Consider the following 24,736-nt stretch of genomic DNA (forward strand, 5'->3'; position numbering starts at 1 on the left):
TAGTAGAACCCAAGAGCTTCAGTAATTATACCATAATTTAGAATAAATCTTTAATACACTATCTCAAAGAATTAATATGGTATGAAGGAAAATCACTTTGAGGAAAATGGCTCCATTTCAATCTGTAAAGCTCTAAAATCTGATGTGCAATAAGCAGGCAGACAAACCATTAGAGAGCAAGTGAGAATGACATTCAAAGCAAGCCCTCTCATAGCCTCACCACAAATGTGCTGAAATGACAATAGTGGATGTGTATTAGAAGTTTAATTTAGTCTCCTAAGTGACCTTGATCATTTGATTGGGTGGTATTTGAGATAGTGTTTTTAAGTATATTTATGAATGCCTAAAGCAGAAAATAGAAAGAAAAGAATACCCTTCAAACATCTACCCTGAAGATTTCTTGGATTAGAAAAGAAAATGAAAAAGATCAGCTCAGCTCATTAATAATTCAACATCTTTCTGATTTTAAAATCCCCTCTAGTCAAAAATCTTGACTTTCTTCTTTTTTTTTCTTTTTTTATTCCTTTTTTTCCCCCATAAAATTCTTATTAAGGAAAGCCCCCAGGCATTAGTGAAATGTTTATAAAAAATGTTTCTCTCGTTTGTGTTAAAGTTGTGCCCCTCTTAATTTGCTTGGAAAACTCAGACTATCCCAGTACTTCATGGAGAAGATGAATCTGTTGTTGGTTTTTCTCTTACTTCCTGCCACATTGCTGGTTTTCTGATGCACACTAAGTAACTCAGATGAAAACCATATGAGTTTTCATATATAAACTATGGAGAATTCATTAAATTTTACAACAATTATCTAGTGGTGTTTCAGGCAACTGAAGTATGGTAGAATGTGTTAAGTGTTATTGATATGGAAAAATACAGTTCTTATGTGAGCATAGGTGGGAAATTAATCCAGTCTTGAAAAGTGAGAACACACCTAGAAGATGCCATGTCTATACTGAGTTCTGTACGAAATATTAAAATTAGATCCAGAGGCATGTGAGTGTGGGCTTGAAGATGGATACGTTTATGAGAATATGTACATTTTAAAGATACGTATGTATGTTTTCAGGATAATGAAGTGATAAGAAATATTTTTTTAGTGAGACTCTTCCTAGCACTTAACAATATGCCATTTTATTTATTCATAAATTTTTAAGTTGTCTTAGTCCACTTTGTGCTCCTATAACAGAACGTCTGAGTCTGGGTAATTTATAAAGAACAAAACTTTATTGGTTTACAGTTTTGGAGGCTGGTAAGTCCACGATCAAGGGGCTGGCATCTTGCAAGAGTCTTCTTGCTGCTTCATCCCATGTTGAAGGAACAAAAAAAAAAACAAAAATGAAAAAAGAGCAAGAGAGAAAAACTTGCAGCCTCAGGCCCTTTTAGAATAAACATTGATGCATTAATAACTATTGCTTTGAAGATTAAGATTCTGACTCATGATTTTCAAGGGACATATTCACATCACAGCATTCAACCTCTGGTTCCACAAATCCATGCACTACTCACATGCAAAATATATTAATTTCATCCCAATAGCCTAGAGTCTTAACTTGTTCCAGCATTAACGCAAAACTCTAAATTCTAGAGTTTCATCTAAATCAGATGTGAATGAGAATCAAGGCACAAATCACCTTGAGGCAAATTTCCCTCCAGTTGTGAACCTTCATCCTTCAGCATGTTATCTACTTTTAAAATAGTAGTGGTGGGACAAGCATAGAATAGACATTTCCATTCTAAAAGGGAGCAAAAGGAGAAAAAATAGTAACAGGTTCCAAGTAAGTCCAAAACCCAAGAGGGAAAATTGCATTAATCCATAAAGATCCAGAATTATCTTTCTTGACTCCATTTCTGGCCTTCTAGGTACACTGGGTAGGGGGTTGGGCCCCTAAGACCTAAGGAAGTATTATCACTTTGCCGTGCTCAGCTCACGTGGCAGCTCTCAGCTCTCACAGGTTGGAATCTCTCAAACTAGAATTCCACGCTGGAGTGACTTCAGTTCTGAGTTCTCCAAGGTGGCCTCATTCCAAGGCTCCAGTAGGTATTACTCCAGTGGGGATGCTCTGAGGTGTCTCTGCACCTGTGAAAAAGCCCTATCTGGGCCCCAAGACTTTCTGAGACAACCTTTGAAAGCAAAGTAGAGGGATCCATGCCGCCAGAGCTCTCGCATTCTGTGAGAATTAGAGACACGAGGATGCCATTAAGGTTTACTGTTATATCTTCCTGAGTGGTGGCATGAGTCACACCTGGGTTGGCTTGAGACATGGCTGGGACAGGCAAGGAGCATGGTGCCACACTGCTCGAAGCAGAAATTCGAGGCATCACAGAGCAACAAATGCTGGGATCCCAGGGGCACCTCTCTGGAAAACGTGCCTCAATGTCCTTGTTTGCTTTGAAGAACTCTGAAATGCCTTTGATGTTCTCTCATTGTCTTGATGAGTGGAACATGGCTTCCTTCTAACCATATTCATTTCTTTGATCATTTGGCCACACTTTTAGCATTGTCTCCCAAAAGTGCTTTATTCTTAACATGGCCAGGCTGAGAGTTTTCCAAATCTGTCCTCCTTCCATTTACTTAGAAATTCCATCTTTGAATCATTTCTCTCCATTTGCATTTTACTTTTAATTGTGGCTAAGAGAGCCACTCAGTACCCCAGACATTTCTTCTTCAGATATCCGAGTTGATTGCTCTTAAATTCTACCTTTTACAAAGTTCTACGTGAACACAATTCAGCCAAATTCTTAAGTTCTTGGCCTCTTCATAGCAAGCATTGCCTTTACTACAATTTTCACAATGATATTCCTTTTTCCATCTGAGACCTCAGGTAGAGATAGTCTTTGGTCTTCTTGCTGAGTCCTCTACCATGAGAAGGCAACTGAAAGGGAGAGAGAAAGCAAGGAACTCAACTTAAAACCTCAGGCTCTTTTATAATTGGCATCTACTCATTCAAAATGGATCCAACCTCATGATCTAAGAACCTTCTATTAGGTCCCAGCTCCCAAAAATGTTGCATTAGGGTGAACTTTCCAACACATACCTTATGGGGGATACATTCAAACCATAGCATGAGTCTTAAAAGATATATACTGCACTATTAACATTTGGTAATTAAACATGGATGTAGATCAGTATACAATTAGGGAGGCAATAGTAAGGAGGTAGCTTTTAACATCAATATCATATAGCATCTGTGAAGGCTTGTAAGTCTCACGCACAGAAATTCGTCTAAAACTCATTGGAATCTCTCCTCACCTTCATCTTGTGTGATGCTGCTTTGCATAACTGCATATTTCCTCTCAGATTGTAAACCTTCTGAGGATAAAATACGTATCTCTTTTTTTTTCCTGGTCTTCCTGCTCAGCTGAGAGTACTCTACACAGCAGAAGGATAGATATAAGTAGATAATAGCTTATGGACAGGTATTTATGGCAAGTATCAAATTAATCATTACATATCTTTAAAGAAAGTACAGCTTATTATGCAACACATTTTTAAATGAGGCAGTATCTTTTTTCTTTAATTTTCAAAAGTTCTGAGAATGGATATTAGAAAGCTATTCTTTCAATTTGTTTATTATGCCACTTTTTTATCACTTAGTATCATGTTCAGCCTATTTCCAAGGGAGAAAACATATATCGACAGCCACATCGGTGATAACCATTTCTAATTTACAGTTTGCCGCCACATTGCATATTAGAATCTCCTTTACAGATACTCAATTTGGTGTAATCTTCAGGCAAGTCTGGGCTCGCATCAATGACACAGGTTACAATTTATTTTCCTGATCCAAGTACCCCTCCTTCTCTGTATATTTCAGGACACAGAGCTTATATCTGAGAGGAAGTAATCTAAATCTTTCTAAATACAGTCTTTATCCGTCATCACTCAGGGTATACACACAAATGAAAAAACACAAATAATCACATATATCATAAAGTAATGCACCAACTGACAGTTCTATAAAGATTGGTATTTAAACAGCCTTCAAAAGGGGATCAAGATGATTCTATTGTGTTTCTATGTTAGTATACACTGTTGAACTCCTGGGATTGTGATTTTTCTCCCTTTGTCTTATAAATACATGAGTATGCAAACTAAAAATCTGAGTTTCCACTAAATGTGAGCTACCTGGCCATTTCAAAGCAATGTTAATACATTTTGAAATATTTTAGCCAATAACCAAATTTTCAACACTGAGGTCTTTTGAAAAACAATCTAAAAGCTTTTGAAAACAAAGACAATTGTAGATGCATTAAAGAAGTGATTTTTGTCCCTAGAGTTAGAATATATTAATTTATTTTGTTTTATATGATTAACTACCATTTTGAAATTACCTGGAGTTTTTTACATTTCACTTAGTTTTAAAATCTGAAATAAATGATAAATATAGGAAACAAACTATCAGGGAAATGTCTAGAGGGTGGTACTGATTCAGCCAAATTTCTTGTACTGTTAACTACCTCCAGTAAAGTAAATATTGGTGCTGTGAATGATAACCTGAAGTTAGAAAAATGCAGGCAATAAATACCTATTGCCCCTGAGTGCACTGCACATACTAATGAGAAGATTTTTGTTTCTAGCAGGAAGTAACCACTGGTCCTACTATCTATTGATAACTCACTTGGGACCTCTCGTATGAACACAGCAGAAACTTGCCAACACTTCTGTCATAACATCTATCACAGCGCATTGGAGTATGCATTTGTTTGCTTATTTTCTTCTTGCCTGAAAGGTCCTTGAAGCAAAAAATAGTGTTTCATGTAGCAGCCCATATAGCCTATGGCTAGGAGGAGAGAGAGTAATAAGAAATACCTGTATAGCTCAATGAACACCTTGGTGAAAGGGGCATAGAGAGAGGGATTTAGCTCTCCTAACAAGCATGAGAGCTCGCGAGATGAGAGCAGTGGTGAATTGGCAACCTCTACACCTGTGCTGTTGAGAGGCACGAGATTAGCCTTATATTAGGCTGGAGGAGAAGGCAGTCAGGAGCATGCGCATTCTATCACAGACCCACTTACTCTGACTCTGTTTCCTCTCCTAACACCAGCATGGAGTCTCTCTGCTGAAGATTACCAAGCTCTACTAAAGACTAAGATCTATCTATTCTAAGAAGACTGCTTTACTCAAAGACTATCTCTCTCTCCTGCTAAAGTAGATAGACCTCAGGCACCTAAGAGAAATCATTCCTGAGCAAGGTAGCTTAGTGGTCCGCATCCGGAACCTAGTTAAGCCGGCCGAGACCTGGCCAGTCCCGGGTCCTGACAGTTTCATTAAAAATTTTCATCTGTGGTTATGGTGCCTGATACAGTGCCTAGATAATAGGAAATGTTTGATGCACAAATATGGCAAAAAGTGAAAGAATTTAAAAAATTAGAACTTTAAAGTAAGAAAATTTAGCTTAATTAGAATATTCTCGTGTTCCAAAGAAATAAGTATTTTATTTGCCTCATATGCAGCTGGCAGTGTGATGCCATCATTTAATTCCTATCTTATCACTGGGACATTCAGCATGATACCCTTCATAAAGGTTAGACTACAACACAAAAAAGTCATAATGGGACTTCTCAAAGTTTAATTTAAGGTACTAATGCTTTAAGTTAGGCAATATTATAAGTAAGATCAATGCTTTTCATTACTATAGTCATTTCAACTTCATGTTGATGATACATTTGCAAATCATCTGAATCTGAAGTATGTCCTAACATTTTGCATCTGGATAGTTAAATAGATAACAAAGGGCAAATGAATGACTGAACATGATAATAATACTTTCCTTCATTTTGCATTATTATTTTAAGCAACCTATTTGATATTTATAGATGCCTGTTCATTACCCAGTAAACAAATAGAGAAGATATATATTTAGTTATTTGTCATCATTACTAAGGCAATATATTTTTGATATACTGAGTGATAAAAAGGAAAGATAAAAAAGTACATTTTCAGTCTCATGAAAAGAAATGTGACCAACATAGTAAATTGTCAGTACTGTGCATCCATTTCCTCAACACACAGTTCTCATCATCTCCTATGTGCCAGGTACATGTCTGGGCACCTGGAATACATCCATGAACTAAATAGAATACATTATTGTCCACGTGCAATTAAACCTCTGGGGCCCCAAATAATAATAAATTAAATGAAATCATATAGCATGTTAGAAAAGGCTTTAAAAACACACACACAAGTAGAGAAAGATAATTTGAGATCAAAGAGGGATGTTGAGATTTAAATGTAATAGGGAAGACATAATTGAGAGGGTTACTTTTAAAAATAGCTCTGAAGTAAGTGATAGGGTGAGTCCCAGAGAAATATGAGTGTTAGGAGACCAACAATAGTGATGAAACAGAGGGAAGGTCGGTGTGACTGAAGTTGAGGGAACATGGGAGTTATATTGAGAAAGAGATACAGTGAGACCCGAGGTGGGAGGCAAGGAGGCCAGGGAGGAAGCAAATGAAATAATCCATGTGAGAAATCATGTTGTTTTAAACCAGAGGAGAAACAGTGGAAAGAATTATTTGAATTGTGGATATATTTTAAAGATATGACCAATAAACATTTTGACATTAAAAACAGAGTAAGAAATGATCGCACCCAAGGATCATGCTAGGATTTTCTCCTGAGTAACTAGAGAGGTGGAATTACCCTGAGTGAAATAGAGAAGATGCTTCTAATTTTTCCTATTTGGGCAAAAAGTTCAGGCCATCAGTTTGAATATATTAATGTGAGTTGTTTAGTGGGCATCACATATATTTATATATGAAGATGAACATATAAATTGAGACATGAGTAAAAAGGTTAAGACTCCAGATTAAAATGTGAGAGTCTTCGACATGGATGAAACTGGAAGAATTCTCTCAAAGCAGTAACACAGGTAAGGAAGAGCTGCCTCCAGATGAAGCCTGGGAGCATATGGCATTAGGAGATGGGGTACACCAAAGAGAAGAGTCAAGAAAAGGAGAGTAAAACCCAGCACTTTAGAAACCAAGTGAAGAAAGCGAGGGAGTGATATCAAGCACTTGTTGAAGAGTTAGCTTCAATGAGGCCTGAGAAATTTCTAGGTTCCCCAGTTTTAGAAATAGAGATGTCAGGTTGGTCATGGTGGCTCACACCTGTAATCCTAACACTCGGGGAGGCTAGGATGGGAGGATCACCTAAGCTCTCAGGAGTTTGAGACCAGCCTGAGCAAGAGTGAGACCCTGTTTCTACTAAAAATAGAAATCTAGCTGGGTGCGGTGCACATCTAGAGTGCCAGCTACTCAGTAAGCTGAGGCAAGAGGAACACTCAGTCCCAGTTTGCAGTTACTCTGAAGTAGGATGTCACGGCACTCTACGCCAGAGCAACAGAGTGAGACTCCGTCTCAAAAAATAATATATGGATATCATTTTTAGTAACAACAATTGTAGTTTGGTGAAGTAATAGGGAATAAAATGCAGTTATAGGGAGTTTAAAAAACACATACTGTATTAAAAAATAGGAGACAGTGAATATAAAGGGTTTTGTCTTATTTTGTTTTTTAGTGAAGGGAAGCAAAGCAAAGGAATGGAGTGGAAGCTGGTGGAAAATGTGAGTCAGAGATTTGTTTATTTTTGTTTGATTACATTACTTTTGAAAAAACTTTTTTCTTTTCTTCAGACTGAGTCTTATTATGTCGCCCTCCATAGGATGCTGTGGCATCACAGCTCACAGCAACTTTAAACTCTTAGGTTTGAATCTGAAGTGATTCTCTTGCTTCAGCCTCCCAAGTAGCTGGGACTACAGGCGGCCGCCACCATGCCTGGCTATTTGTTGTTGTTTTTATTGTAATTGTCATTGTTGTCTAGCCAGTCAGGGCCAGGTTGCAACCCACCAACCCTGGTATACGTGGCCAGCACCCTAAGCACTGAACAATGGTCCCCAAGCCCATAATACTATTGAATGGGAGTAATATTAACCTCTTTTATGTTGATAAAAATAATCTTATGAAGAGCGGAAAAAATATGATCCAGGAAATTAAGGTGATAATGACAGAGGGATTGACCTTGAATAGCTAGAAAGGCACTTCCTGCACAAGGAGAGAGCCTGGTCTCTGACAACAGCAAGGTCGGTTCATCTTTGCTATAACAGGGGTGAATACGCATATAGACAGTTAAGTGGGTTGATATAGTGAATGGAACTTGCAGAGATTTTTCTCTTGATTACATCTACTTATTTTCCTTTCTTGGAGATGAAATTTATATGAAATAGAAAACATTTTAAAATGAACAATTTTGTAGTATTTTATATGTTAAATTCAGTACAAGCATCACCTCCATCTACATACAAAAAAATTTACATCTCTCCAAAAGGAAACTTTACATTTCCATTAGCAATGTACAAGAGTTTTGATTTCTTCACATCCTATCAAATGTTTGTTATTTTCTATTTTTCTCATGGTAGCCATACTAGTGTAGGTGAAGTATAGAGTTTCCCCTAAAAGTTACCCCTAAAATCATAATACATAGGGAAAATGGGAAATTATGCTAAATGTACCTTCATTTACAAAATATTCATTGCAAAAGTATAGGGTGTCCCCTAAAAGTTACTCCAAAAATTACAATACATAGGGGGAATGGGAAATTATGCTAAATATACCTTCATTTACAAAATATTCATTACAAAATTTTATAAAATACTTACAAAATATTCTTTATGTGTTACTCACCTATTTATACAATTTTGGAATTGTTGACATTGGAATTGTTTTCTTAACTTTTTTTTTTTTTTTTTTCAGATTGTTCATTGCTGGTGTATGGAAACACAAGTGGTTTTCATGTTACTCAGACCTTGCTAAGATAATTGCTGAAGGAGGCTACACTAGACAAGAGTTTTTCAATGTAGAAGAAAAAGCTTTTTATTTAAAGAAGATGTTCTCTATGTCTTTCACAGTTAGAGAGGAGACATCAGAGGCTAAACTCAAAGCTTCCAAAGACAAGTGGACTCTTTTGTTAGGGGCTAACACAGCTGGCAACTTTAAATTGAGGTCATTGCTCATTTATCATTCTGAAAATCCTAAGGCCCTTGGAATTATAAATTTGCTTTGCTTATGCTCTGTATATGGCAAAACAAAGCCTTGATGATAGAACATCTATTTATGGGTAGTTTATTTAATATTTTAAGTTCATTACTGAGAGCTATCATGCAGAAAAAAAGATTCATTTCAAAATATTACTACTCTTTGATATGGATTTGATCACTTAAGAATTCTGATGGAAATGTACAAAGATATTGTTGTTTTCATGCCAGCTAACACAACATCTATTCCTTTTTTATTTTTATTTTTTATGGCAGAATCTCACTCTGTTACCCTAGGCTAGAGTGCCACGGGGTCATCACAGCTCACATAAATCTCTAACTACTGGGCTCAAGTGATCTTCTTGCCTCAGTCTCCTTGGGTAGCTGGGACTATAGGGATATGCCACCATGTCTATCTAGTTTTCATTATTATTATTATTTTTTTAATAGAGATGGTGTCTAGCTCTTGTTTAGGCTAATCATGAACTCAGGAGATCAAGCAATCTATCCCCCTCAACCTCTCAGAATATCTTACAGGTATCAGCCATGGCACTGGACCACCACATCCATTTTTAAGACCATATTTCTAGGCATAATTTCTACTTTTATGTCTTATTATTTAATAAATATATTTGGTATCCATGGTATAGCTACTATGGATAATTATTTCTTTCTGATAGATCTTGCCAAAGTCAACTGAAGACCTTCTGGAAAGGGTTTATGATTCTAGTTACAATGAAGAATATTTGTGGTTAATACAAGATCAAAATATTAATATTATCAGTCATTTTAAAGAAGTTGATTTTAACTGTTATGGATCATTTTAAGGGGTTCAAGACTACAGTACAAAAAGTAATTGTAGATGTATTAGAAATAGCAAGAAAAGTAGAATTATAAGTCTGAAGATGTGACTGTAGTGCTCCAATTTTCTGATAAAAATTTAACAGTTAAGAAGTTGCTTCTTATGGATAAACAAAGATATTGTTTTCTCTGTTTTTTTTGTTGCTGTTGTTTTGTTTTTTCAATTTGAAAGCAGTCACTGTTTATTAGCTGACCAGATTACAAAAACAATCAGGGCAGATACCTTAGTTCATTCTTCTAATAAGCCTATTGATTTGATCTTCCCTGTTACCAGTATCTCCACCTTTTACAAAGTGGATTGTTTTTTTCTTCATACCTCCCCACGGAGGTGATAAATTAAAGGGCCACAAGAAGTTATTTGCTTCTTTGAAGCGTTTTCCAACAGTATAGATCTCATGAATCAGATCCTCCATGCAGATGATGCCATATTTACCAAGAGATCGCTCAATCAAACTGTTATCAGTCAATGCAATTAATTTCTTATTGATTTTGCCATAACCACGCTTGTAGATTAGCTCATTTACTGACTTCAGATTTGGGTACCCCCATGCAATATATGGCTCTACAATCCTCAGCATGTTAATGGAAGCCTTGTTGAGCTTAACAAAAGTTCCATTGAAGATCTGGCGAAGGTGAAGAAGCTGCAACACTTTTTGGACCTTTAGACTCACACCATTGATACCTCTGATCCTGATGACAAATGCCAATTTTGGTGCTGCAGGTACATAGAAGTTGCCAGCTTTTCTTGCTATCCTAGCCATCCGAATCTCAGTTCTGTACATCTGCCTATATTCTTTCTGATAATGCTTAGCTTTTTCATAGATAAGCTTCCTCCTTGCCTTTGGAAGCATCTTTTGGGCACATTTCTTTCTCAGATGCTTGACCTTCAGCTCTGCAAAATTCTTTCACTTTTCCTAAAGGGTTTCTGGCACAGCAGGAACCTTCTTTTTCTTCTCTTCAACACCCTCCATGGCTCCAGCCAGAAAAAGAGCTGGGATTTTTTTGAGACAGAGTCTCACTATGTCATCCATGGTAGAGTGCTGTGGCATCACAGTTCACAGCAACCTCAAACTCTTGGGCTTAATTGATTTCATGCCTCAGCCTCCCAAGTACCTGGGACTACTAGGACCCCACCACCACAATGCCTGGCTATTTTTTTGTTGCAGTTGTTATTGTTGTTTAGCTGGCCTAGGCGGGTTCGAACCCACCAACCTCGGTGCATGTGGCTGGCTCTGTAACCACTGTGCAATGGTGCCAAATCGAAATTGTTTTCATGATATGAAATCTAGACCTGGTGAAGATGCTGTGAATACTGTTGAAGTGACAAGCACAAGTGAGCCCAACTTCACTGTTATCTTGTTTTACATAATTACCACAGTCATTTCTGCCATTAGCAACTACCACTCTGGTCAGTCAGCAGCCATCAACACCCAGGTAAGACCCTCCACCAGGAAAATGATCATGCCTCACTGAAGGCTAAGATGATTGGTAGCATTTTTTTTTTTTTTTTGCAATATAACAGTCTTAAATCAAGGTAAGCATTTTGACTTTGTAAAAGAAATAATGCTATTACACACTTAATAAACTATAGTTTTAAAATAATTGTTCTATCCACTGAGAAACCAAAACATTTGTGTGACTCCCTTTATTGCAATGCTAACTTTATTGTGGTGGTCTGGAACCAAGTGCAGTTATTTTGGAGGTCTGTTTGAACTTTCTTTGAAGCATTTATAATGATCAAAATTTATCCAAAACATTTGTTCACTTATAATTGTCTGCATTTATGCCTGTACACTTTCCAAAAAGAATGTTAGCCTTTATTAGCAAAAGTGACATCAAATAGTGTCAAGAATGAATTAAAAAATGAAAGAATTCAAAAACACGAATACATTGATGAATATTTTGTGCTACTTGTAAAATTGTTATTTATCAAAGGTGCTATGGGTTATATAATTGTCCTGACATTTGGGATAAAACTGCAGATTATTTTTTTCTTGAAGTGGAAAGTATTTAAATATGAATCTGGCAGAATTCACAGCCCCTTATTCCTTCTAAAAGGAAAACATTTGTTATTTTTAATATCACTCTACTTATTGCTTTTCTATGCATTTGTTTTATAAAATAGAGTCTTTTATAGTCATTATTCACGGGGATAGATGAGTTTGAAAGTACATTTTTATTGCCCACTTGAACTTAATGAGTCCTAACACATAGAATGAAATAGAGTTTACAGTGTGTCATTTACCTTGGCATTAAATTGGTAAAGCTCACAGGACTCACATCTGATGGCTTTGCTTGCCAATATAAAAAACAATCTTTGGATTATATCTTACTGGTCACACTTAGATGAAAATTCAGCCTTTCAAACTAATAAAATATCATGGTCTTCACATTAATATCCTCTAAAACTGATAATGAGGCTATAAGTATCTTTTAGAAAAAATTTAGCTTTCATTCAGACCTTATAAACGTTGGGTCTGATTGCCCTCTACTCAAAGTTATCCTATGTAGTTGTTTTCTAATGCAGAGTTATTTTGTTTGAATGCAAGTCAACTGTTGCCTGACCATTGATGGTGGTTATCTGAAGAAGCCCCTAATTAAAATGTCTGTATTTTATCATAATGATATCATTTTATCACCCTACCATAATTGCAATACTGTTCATCAACTACAGTCCATAATTACAGATTAAATATGTTTAAAAAATCCATAATAATTATCATGAAATCTTAGAACTAGAAGAATATTTTGGTGATGATATCTGCAATTCTATCAAATGTAGGAAGTGATAGATCACTGTAAAGAAATTCAATTTATTACCATTAACTTATTTCACAAATTTATTTGTGTTATACCTTGATTTTGTGATTTTTTTTACTATATGTAGACTTATAGGAATAAACTATTTCAAGAAATAATTTTTTATATACTCCCAAAAGAGCTTTTTTTTTTAAAAAAAAAAAAAAAAAGACTTGTTAGGAATTTATAAGAATAATGATAATGATAGATTCTTAATGAAATGAAGATAATAAATTACACAGGATATAAGAGACTAGTTGAAGAACTCATACTTGTCAAATGGATTGAAAAAAAGGGCTAGTATATTGAACACTAAATAAAATAATCAAAATAAAGTTATAGGAAGTGAGTAGGCATTGTAAATACAAAGAATATTACATTAGATTTGCACTCTAACAAAGAACAAAGTTTAGTAAGAGAGTAAGGAATGTGAACAGAAAATTAAGATGTAGTTTTAGGCTTCTGATAAAAAATGATGGACTGGGCCAATACCATGCTGTTTTGACCATTATGGTCTTTTAGTATAGCCTAAAGTCTGGTAGGCTGATGCCCCCAGCTTTGTTTTTATTACTAACAATTGCCTTGGCTATACATGTTTTTTTCTGGTTCCATACAAAAAGAAAAATTATTTTTTCCAAGTCTTGAAAGTATAATGTTGGTATTTTAATAAGGATGGCATTGAATCTGCAGACACAGACATCTGGAGCCAAATAGAAAACCAGGACATGAAACAAACATCTTGCAGCCAGCCACCTAATCTTTGATAAACCAAACAAGAACATACACTGGGAGAAAGAAATCCTACTCAATAAATGGTTCTGGGAGAACGGGATATCCACATGTAAAAGGCTGAAACTGGACCCGCACCTTTTTTCTACTCACAATAATTGATGGATAAAATACCTAAATCTAAGGCACAAAACAATTAAAATCCTCAAAGAAAATGTGGGGAAAATACTGGAAGCTATCGGCCTGGGGAAAGACGTTATGAGGAAGACTTCCATGGCAATTGCAATAACAGCAAAAATAAACAAATGGGACTTAATTAAACTGAAAAGATTCTGTACAGCTAAGGAGACAACAACCAAAGCAAATAGACAACCTACACAATGGGAAAGGATATTTGCATTTTTTGAATCAGGCAAAAGCTTATCTTATAACTAGGGTCTGTAGAAAACTCAAATCAAAAAGCATAAAAAAAGCCAACAATCTCTTAGATCACAGGGCAAGAGAAAACCTTCTCTAAAGAAGACAGATGAATGGCTAACAACATATGAAAAAATGCTCATCATCCCTAATTATTAGAGAAATGCAAACCGAAATCACCTGGAGATATCATCTAACCCCAGTGATAATGACTCACCTCACAAAATCTCGAAACTGTAGATGCTGGCAGGGATGTGGAGAGAAGGGAACACTTTTACACTGCTGGTGGGACTGCAAACTAGTACAACCTTTTTGGAAGGAAGTATGGAGACCCCTCAAAGAACTCAAACTCAACCTCCCATGTGATCCTACAATCTCATTACGGAGCATCTACCCAGAAGAAAAAATTCCTTTTACCATAAGGACACTTGCACTAGACTGTTTATTGCAGCTCAATTTACAATCGCCAAAATGTGGAAACAGCCTAAATGCCCACCAACCCAGGAATGGTAATAGCTGTGGTATATGTACATCATGGAATACTACTCAGACATTAAAAAAGTGGAGACTTTCTATCTTTTGTATGAACCTGGATGGATGTGCAGCGCATTCTTCTTAGTAAAGCATCACAAGAATGGAGAAACAAGAATCCTATGTATTCAATTCTGATATGAGGACAATTAATGACCTAGAACGCAGTAGGGGTAGGGGATGGAGAGAGCAAAGGGAGGGAACGAGGGAAGGGGTGGGGATCACGGTGTGTGGTACACCTTTTGGGGGCAGGACACAATTATAAGAGGTTATAAGAAATGCAATTACAGGAGGTTATAAGAAATGCAATTGTAAGAGGTTATAACAAATGCAATCAATGTAACCTGGTTCTTTGTACCCCGAATGAATCCCCAAAAAGAAAAAAAAAAACAGACTGCTCACATGAAAATATTTATTCTGTCTCCTGAGTCTGCATTTAAATGATAGCAAAAGTATTGTCTTTAAATATAGTCTTTAACAGACAGAATTCCCTTTATTATGGCAATCTTATCTGGCTCACACACCTTATATATTTCTTAATAATATTTTTAGTTGCTCCAATATATATGTCAATGAGTAACAATTATCTTCCCAAATGTCCAAACCTAATTTGGCAATTCTCTTTTAGATTTTCCCAAAGATGTGCCTCCAGATGCCTCCTTTTTTCTTCTTATGTATGGAACAATGGTTTCCTAGACTCAGCCTAAATCAAAATAGTATAAATATAAACATAAACAAGCCAGACAATGTAGAATGCTAAGGTAAATATATAAATACTACAATTAAGATGCTAGAAAAATAAAAATATTTTGCATCTACGAAATAAGAATGGCATATCTCGGGGAATAATAATTTAAATAAAGAACTCATGAATTTTATATATGCATATTGTGTGTGTGTGTGTATATAAATGACAAAGTGGAGGAAAAAAATTAATTGATAGTTTTAAAGAAAAACAGAAAGACATTTTTTAGAAAGTTGAACAAAACATTAAGTTATGAAAATGTGGTAGAAAAAAAGGGAAGACCCTCTATCCTCAGGATAAATTAAGGAGTAGAGATACAGATAAGAGAAGAAAATAAGTAAGAGAGGCAACAGAGAGGAAAAATTAGCAGAGGCATGTTATAAGAAAAAATGTCCAGAAATGAAAATAATCACCAAGTGTTCACTGGGTGAAAAATGACGCATATCTGGATACATAATGGTAAAATTTCAAAACATTAAAGATAGGAGAATATCCTAAAAGCTTCCAGAGGGAAAACAGAACAGATCAGCTACAAGGAAGTAGCTTACTAGTAATAATAACTGATAGTAAAAAACAAAGATGAAAGGCCATCAAAGGACATGGGGGAAAATTCTTTACAGTTTTATTTCTAGACAAGCTGGGAAACAAATGAATCTTTTTGTTAGAATCAAATAAATGTTTCAGATGATCCCAGGGGTCCTCAAACTACGGCCCATGGGCCACATGAGGCGGTGTGATTGTATTTGTTCCCTTTTTGTTTTTTTACTTCAAAATAAGATATGTGCAGTGTGCATAGGAATTTGTTCATAGTTTGTTTTTTTTAAACTATAGTCCGGCCCTCCAATGGTGTGAGGGACAGTGAAGTGGCCCCCTGTTTAAAAAGTTTGAGGACCCCTGAAACTTTTACTCCTCTATATTCTTTTATAAAAAATAATTTGTGCATATATGCTATCAAATAATAATAATATTAATAAGAAGAAATATGTGACATCCAGAAGACATCTAGGTTCACCCATGAATCTACCAAATTGAGGAGTAACATCCTATCTCTAGATGACATTTTTGCAAAGGCTTAACATGTGGTCATTGGTATCGTACTTTAGTTATAACTGACAGCAATAGTGCATTGCTTTGACATAAAAGCATTATTGAGTTGGCATTATTTGATATAAAAAGTATTAGTAATAGACAATACTAAAAATGACCCCCCCCAAAAAAAAACAAAGATACACATGGATCATAACAGTGTGGATAATTGTTGAAATGGGGAGCTTTTTATTTCATCATGTACCTTTTTTTTTTTTTTTAGTGTTCACTTGTTATCAGGTAAAATTTTTACTTTAATAAAAAATAAAAGTATATTATGGCAAATGTTAAGGATGTGGAACAAATGGACTTCTCAGGCACCATAGGTAGAAGTATAAAATGGAATGACCACTTTGGAAAATGCTTTGTTGATTCCTGCTAAAGCTGAATATAAATATATCTTATTTCCCAGAAATTTCACTCTTCAGTATGGAACACAGCAGACACAGTTATGGGGCAAGGAGAGAATATTTATAGGAACATTTTCACTATGGCCAAACACTTGGAACAATCAAAAGTCTATCAACTTCAGATTGAAAAATAAATTGAGACTTACCCATTTATCAAATAGTTATGGCAAAAGAAGGGCCATTAAAGGATTATAGGTAAGAATATGGATGGATATCAGAAACACACTCAGTAAAATTAGCTAGATATAAAAGATTACATGTGACTTTTTTCGAAACCATCTCCTATGATTCCATTTCATTGTCCAAACAGGCAAATCAATCTATACTTCTAGGTTACAAGGATTTTGCTGCTGTCACAGAGAAGGCAATAGTGACTGGAAAGGGATAAAAAGAGTATTTTTTTGGTAATGGTAATCTTTTGATTTTTTATTTGGATAGGATTTCCATAGATGTTTTTATTATACAATAACCATGCACTGAATTTGCATACATTTCTGTATATATGTTAACAGCCAATAAAACATGTATCTAAAATACATTAATTTTTACATAGAGGGGTGAATGAATTTTTGAGACTGAATGATAACTATCTAGCTAGAAGAAAGTCAGGGTGAATAACTAGTAATAGTATTTCAAAAGGACAAGAGAAGAAAGGATGAGAGAGAGCCACGTTCAATGACTGATCATTCAGAAGAAACTGCTCTGAAGCCCGTCAGACCATCAGGATCTAAATTCTGATCGTAAAACAGAATGACCTGAAAAAAAAAAAAAACACCAGAAAGTAAAATCATCATACCTGTGAGTTTTCTCCAGAAAATATTTAATTTGACAACATTATTAAAATACTCTTTTCTTTTTTGGATATAGAGAAAAACCTGAGAATTGTACCTTCAAACTCTTATGTAGTTAATCATACCTGGTAGGGAATGCATTACTGTCAAATCAGAGTTGGTGTTCACGATTAGCCCTGTGATGGGTCAGAAGTCTGTGGGGAATAAAGTTGAGAGAGTCTTGGCTCCATTTTTCACTAGCCTAATGATGTGAGTGAGAGGCTCTAAAAGACCAGTTGACTGACTTCCTGGCAGGCAGCCATTAGGATCCCCTCATTAGCATGTCTCACTCAATCTTTCCTAAAGTGAAATGCTCTGAATTTATAAACTGACCCCTCTTAAACAGCCTGGTCATAGTTGCTCACGACTTATGGGTCCTATTTCATTTTTTTCTCAGCAGATTACTATAACTGGAAGGTGGATATGCTTGAAACAGTTTTCTCCCCAATGTTTCATATGCAATATTTGTACCTCAGAACACTTTCTTCATGATTAGTCTGAATTTTAGGATGTTAGAAAAGAAATCCTGTGATGAAACATACGAATTAAGAACACAGCAAAGTACAGTTCTTATCTTCTCTTCGTTAGTGGTGATTCACTTATTTATACTGTACCCCACGCTGCAGCCACCTTCAGTCTGAAAAGTGATGTCTGAGGAATCTAAACAATTGTTAAGTCAGTGTTTAAGATGTTTTTATGATTGAAAGCCATATGACCTGCAATAAACAGTCTAGTGTAAATGTCCTTGTGATAAAAGGATTTTTTTTTCAGGGTAGAAGCCTAGTAAAGGGATTGCAGGATCAGATGGGAAGTCTAATTTAAGTTCTTTAAGGATTCCCCATACTTCCTTCCAAAAAGATTGTAGTAGTTTGCAGTGCCACCAACAGTGTAAAAGTGTTCCCTTCTCTCCACATCCACGCCAGCATCTGCAGCTTATTGCAGCTCAATTTCCAATCACCAAAATGTGGAAACAGCCTAAATGCCCACCAACCCAGGAATGGGTTACCAAGCTGTGGTATACGAACACCATGGAATACTATTCAGCCACTAAAAAAGATGGAGACTTTATATCTTTTTCATTAACCTAGATGGAGGTGGAACACATTTTTTTAGTAAAGCATCACAAGAATGGAGAAACAACAATGCAATGCACTCAATTCTAATATGAAGGCAGCAGATGAGCTAATCCAAGTGGGGGTGAGGAATGAGCAAGTGGGGAGAGGGCAGAAGGAAGGGAGATAGGGGAGTCACAGTGTATGGTAGACTTCTTGGGGATGGGACACAAGTATAAGAGGGACTTTGTCTAACAAATGCAATCAGTGCAACCTAATTCTTTGTGCCCTCAATGAATTCCAAACAATAAAAATAATACTAATTTTCTTTGAAACTATGGTGAAGGGAGTTGTGTCCTTAATTAGCTTCTCATCTTTACTATTATTGGTGTATACAAAGGCTACTGACTTGTGGACATTGATTTTATATCATGAAACATTACTGTATTTTTTGATGACTTCTAGGAGTCTTGTGGTTGAGTCTTTGGGGTTCTCTAAGTATAAGATCATGTCGTCAGCAAAGAGGGAGAGTTTGACCTCCTCTGCTCCCATTTGGATTCCCTTTATTTCCTTGTCTTGCCTAATTGTATTGGCTAGAACTTCCAGCACTATGTTGAATAGTAAAGGTGACAGAGGACAACCTTGTCTGGATCCAGTTCTAAGAGGAAAAGCTTTGAGTTTTACTCCATTCAGTAAAATATTGGCTGTGGGTTTGTCATAGATAGCTTCAATCAGTTTTAGAAATGTGCCACCTATGCCTATACTCTTCAGTGTTCTAATTAGAAAAGGATGCTGGATTTTATCTAATGTTTTTTCTGCATCTATTGAGAGGATCATGTGATCTTTATTTTTGCCTCTGTTAATATGGTGGATAATGTTTATGGACTTACGTATGTTAAACCAGCCTTGCATCCCTGGGATGAAGCCTACTTGATCATGATGAATGACTTTTTTGATGATAAGCTGTAACCTATTGGCTAAAATTTTGTTGAGAATTTTTGCATGTATATTCATGAGTGAGATTTGTCTGAAATTCTCCTTTTTGGTTGGGTCTTTTCCTGGGTGATGTATCAGGGTGATGTTTGCTTCATAGAATGTGTTGGGGAAGATTCCTTCTTCCTTAATTTTTTGGAATAATTTCTGCAGTACAGGAATAAGCTCTACCTTGAAGGTTTGATAGAATTCTGGTGTGAAGCCATCCGGACTAGGGCATTTTTTTTTTTTTTTTGGGTGGAAGTTTTTTATTGTTTCTTTGATCTCAGTGCTTGAAATTGGTCTGTTCAGGAGCTCTATTTCTTCCTGGCTCAATGGATATTGATCCATTTCCTTCACCTTGTCAAATTTCTGGGCATAGAGTTTCTGGTAGTATTCGGAGATGATCTCTTGTATCTCTGTGGGATCAGTTGTTATTTCCCCTTTATTATTTCTGATTGAGGTTACTAGAGATTTTACTTTTCTATTCCTCGTTAGTCTGGCCAATGGTTTATCTATTTTATTTATTTTTTCAAAAAACCAACTCCTTGTTTCTTTAATTTTCTGAATGATTCTTTTGTTTTCAATTTCATTAATCTCTGATTTGATTTTGTATATTTCTTTTTTTCTACTGAGTTTAGGCTTAGATTGTTCTTCTTTTTCCAATTCCGTAAGATGGCTTGTGAGATTGTTGATGTGCTCTCTTTCTGTTTTTCGAATGTAGGCATCTAAAGCGATGAATTTTCCTCTCAAAACTGCTTTTGCAGTATCCCGCAGGTTTTGGTAGCTTGTGTTTTCATTGTTGTTATGCTCAAGGAAGTTAATGATTTCCTGTTTTATTTCTTCCTGCACCCATCTGTTATTCAACAGAAGATTGTTTAATTTCCATGCCTTTGGGTGGGGTCGAGTGTTTTTGTTACAGTTGAGTTCCACCTTTAGTGCCTTATGGTCTGAGAAGATACAAGGTAAAATTTCAATTCTTTTGATTCGGTTGATATTTGTTTTGTGTCCCAGGATATGATCAATTTTGGAGAATGTTCCATGGGGTGATGAGAAGAAAATGAAATACCTAGGAATATACCTAACGAAGGAGGTGAAGGACTTCTATAAAGAAAATTATGAAATCCTCAGAAAGGAAATAGCAGAGGATATTAACAAATGGAAGAACACACCATGCTCATGGATGGGAAGAATCAACATTGTTAAAATGTCTATACTTCCCAAAGCAATCTACCTATTCAATGCCATTCCTATCAAAATACCAACATCGTACTTTCAAGATTTGGAGAAAATGATTCTGCGTTTTGTATGGAACCAGAAAAAAACCCGTATAGCTAAGGCAGTTCTTAGTAATAAAAATAAAGCTGGGGGCATCAGCATACCAGATCTTAGTCTGTACTACAAAGCCATAGTGGTCAAGACAGCATGGTACTGGCACAAAAACAGAGACATAGACACTTGGAATCAAATTGAAAACCAAGAAATGAAGCTAACATCTTACAACCACCTAGTCTTTGATAAACCAAACAAGAACATACCTTGGGGGAAAGACTCCCTATTCAATAAATGGTGTTGGGAGAATTGGATGTCTACATGTACTGAAACTGGACCCACGCCTTTCCCCACTCACAAAAATTGACTCAAGATGGATAAAGGACTTAAATTTAAGGCATAAAACAATAAAACTCCTCAAAGAAAGCATAGGAAAAACACTGGAAGATATTGGCCTGGGGAAAGACTTCATGAAGAAGACTGCCATGGCAATTGCAACAACAACAAAAATAAACAAATGGGACTTCATTAAACTGAAAAGCTTTTGTACAGCTAAGGAGACAATAACCAAAGCAAAGAGACAACCTACACAATGGGAAAGGATATTTGCATATTTTCAATCAGACAAAAGCTTGATAACTAGGATCTATAGAGAACTCAAATTAATCCACATGAAAAAAGTCAACAATCCCATATATCAATGGGCAAGAGACATGAATAGAACCTTCTCTAAAGATGACAGATGAATGGTGAACAAACACATGAAAAAATGTTCATCATCTCTATGTATTAGAGAAATGCAAATCGAAACAACCCTGAGATATCATCTAACCCCAGTGAGAATGGCCCACATCACAAAATCTCAAAACTGCAGATGCTGGCATGGATGTGGAGAGAAGGGAACACTTTTACACTGCTGGTGGGACTGCAAACTAGTACAACCTTTCTGGAAGGAAGTATGGAGAAATCTCAAAGCACTCAAGCTAGACCTCCCATTTGATCCTGCAATCCCATTACTGGGCATCTACCCAGAAGGAAAAAAATCCTTTTATCATAAGGACACTTGTACTAGACTGTTTATTGCAGCTCAATTTACCATCGCCAAAATGTGGAAACAGCCTAAATGCCCACCAACCCAGGAATGGATTAACAAGCTGTGGTATATGTATACCATGGAATACTATTCAGCTATTAAAAAAAATGGAGACTTTACATCCTTCGTATTAACCTGGATGGAAGTGGAAGACATTATTCTTAGTAAAGCATCACAAAAATGGAGAAGCATAAATCCTATGTACTCAATCTTGATATGAGGACAATTAATGACAATTAAGTTTATGGGGGGGGGAAGCAGAAAGAGGGATGGAGGGAGGAGGATGGGGCCTTAGTGTGTGTCACACTTTATGGGGGCAAGACATGATTGCAAGAGGGACTTTACCTAACAATTGCAATCAGTGTAACTGGCTTATTATACCCTCAATGAATCCCCAACAATAAAAAAAAAAAAAAAAAAAAATGGAGACTTTACATCCTTTGTATTAACCTGGATGGAAGTGGAAGACATTATTCTTAGTAAAGCATCACAAGAATGGAGAAGCATGAATCCTATGTACTCAATTTTGATATGAGGGCAATTAATGACAATTAAGGTTATGGGGGGGAGGAAAAGCAGAAAGAGGGACGGAGGGAGGGGGGTGGGGCCTTGGTGTGTGTCACACTTTATTGGGGCAAGACATGATTGCAAGAGGGACTTTACCTAACAATTGCAATCAGTGTAACCTGGCTTATTGTACCCTCAATGAATCCCCAACAATAAAATAATAATAATAATAATAATAATATACTTTAAAAAGCCAATATGACTACTGCCTTCCTACTTGTGACTACATCTGGTGATCACAAATTCTTTCAATTAATGTTCTAAAAATAGTAAAATTATTTTTATGTAATTTCTTGTTGTCCGATAGAACAGTCCCCTTTCCAGCTCCTTCCCTGCTCCCAGTAGCTGACACTTTCAGAAGAGAGAGGCTAACCGACATATGGACCAGGTGTGGATATTTGCCTTTTACTGACTTGATTCCTACTTTATCTATTTCCTTGTTACTGAAACTGGAGTGATTTCCTTTTTTTTTTTTTTTTTCAATACCATCCCCTCTATCAAATAATGTAGTTTCACTTTGGTTGGAACCATTTCTTTGGCAAGATTCACTAGCCGTGTAGGAACTTCTCCTAGAAGTTTTAATGAAGTTTGACCTTCTCTTTTATCTTCTGTACTAAACTATATTGTCGTGCTGCCAGAGGCAGTTTAATAACAGGTGAGTTTCACCCTTAGGATGATTGTGTTTCAGCAGAGGCTGAAGTGATCTCTGTATGTCAGGTTGTTAAATCTGTAAAAAGCTATGTGATCTTTCGAAATGAAAGTCAGTACTTCAAGGCAATATGCTTCTCTTTTTTCTTTTTATGGATCTCTTTACGTCTTTGTTCTGGACAGTTCTGAAATACCAAAAATGACTGCTTCCCCCTACCCCCTCCATGCATGGCCATCGAATATGCAAATACAAAAATTGTCAAAATAAAATATTCTTATCTTGAGCTTTGCAACCTTTCCAAAGAACTTCCTGGTTTACTGCCTCCGCATGGACCTATGGGGGATTATTAAACCGAAATTCTAATGCTTTACAATATATTCACAGTTGGCAATGTTCTTGAGGTCTCATGTAATTTGTTTCTGTGACATCCAACATGATTCAAGGTACTTTTACTATAGGTTAGCAGATATATAAATTTTATTTGGACTCTTTTCCTAAATCTGAAGCATTTGAGTCTTCCTACCTCCTTCAGAAAGCTACATAATATGAAGTAACATTTTTAAAAAAGTTTGTACATTTTCTGTAATAATTTTCATATGTTTATATTCATGATATAGTTTGGCTCATTTATTTATATCTATTAAACACAAGCTATTTGGCTACTATATAATCAGTTAAAGGATTAAAAATAAATTAGTAAATTACAGTGAGAGGGTAATACTTTCTACTTTTGTTTAAATATTTTTAATAATTGCATCATTCCCAGAATGTATAAGAGATCAACACACAATATATTACATATGTGATAAGGATTCTGATCCCTAAAGCTAATCCATGACTGGGAACTGATTGTCTGAATGTCTAGGTGATGAATCTATACTTCAGAATAACTTGAAACCTTCCATATTATTAAAAGTTATGCTTGTTCTCCAAACTGCATCTTCTCTCCGTGTAATGGTTTATTTCCTTTCTGTTGCATAATTGAATTTTTGCATTAGTCCCCTAAATATCTTGTTAATTCTATTATTTGAACAGTGGTGCAATGATCAACATTAGGGTTGGTAAATAAGATATTTTTTTTCAAGCAACTACCTCCCTTACAGTTCTGGATTCTGTGTGGCGGGAGGGAGGGCAAACTTCTGCTTACAGGTTTTTCCCATGGCTGGTCCAGTGGGCATGTGACACAAGATGGGATTTTTGAATTTTGAAAGTAAAGACTTGGGGCAGCGCCTATGGCTCAGTGAGTAGGGTGCCTACCCCATATACCAAGGGTGGTGAGTTCAAACCCGGCCCCGGCCAAACTTCAACAACAACCAAAAAAAAAAAAAAAAAAAAAAAATGGTCTTTGGCGGCACCTGTGGCTCAAAGGAGTAGGGTGCCAGCACCATATACCAGAGGTGGAGAGTTCAAACATGGCCCAGACAAAAACTGCAAAAAAAAGAAAAAAAGAAGGAAAGGAAAGATTTGGTAGCAAAATCATTTTAATGACAGTATGTCAAAAAATTGTATCTATTAACTCTAACAGTTGAGTTCTCAAGTATCTTTATTTTTATTTTATTATAGTAAATTTCAGATTAATATATTAATTTTTATTCTTTCCAAGGTTACTTTTCAGATCTAGTGAATTAGGTAAAATACTACATTATTTAGCCAATGTGTCCTTTTGCTTGACTTGGGAGAGGTGGATTTGT

The 24,736-nt window shown here is 35.9% G+C and overlaps 1 pseudogene; it reads right to left on the reverse strand.

Annotated features, from left to right (window-relative positions):
* Positions 1-10,117: 10,117 nt before the first annotated feature.
* On the reverse strand, positions 10,118-10,864 carry LOC128586481 (60S ribosomal protein L7-like; annotated as a pseudogene).
* Positions 10,865-24,736: the final 13,872 nt, after the last annotated feature.

This window comes from Nycticebus coucang, chromosome 5, assembly GCF_027406575.1.
Source record: "Nycticebus coucang isolate mNycCou1 chromosome 5, mNycCou1.pri, whole genome shotgun sequence".
NCBI classification, from domain to species: domain Eukaryota; kingdom Metazoa; phylum Chordata; class Mammalia; order Primates; family Lorisidae; genus Nycticebus; species Nycticebus coucang.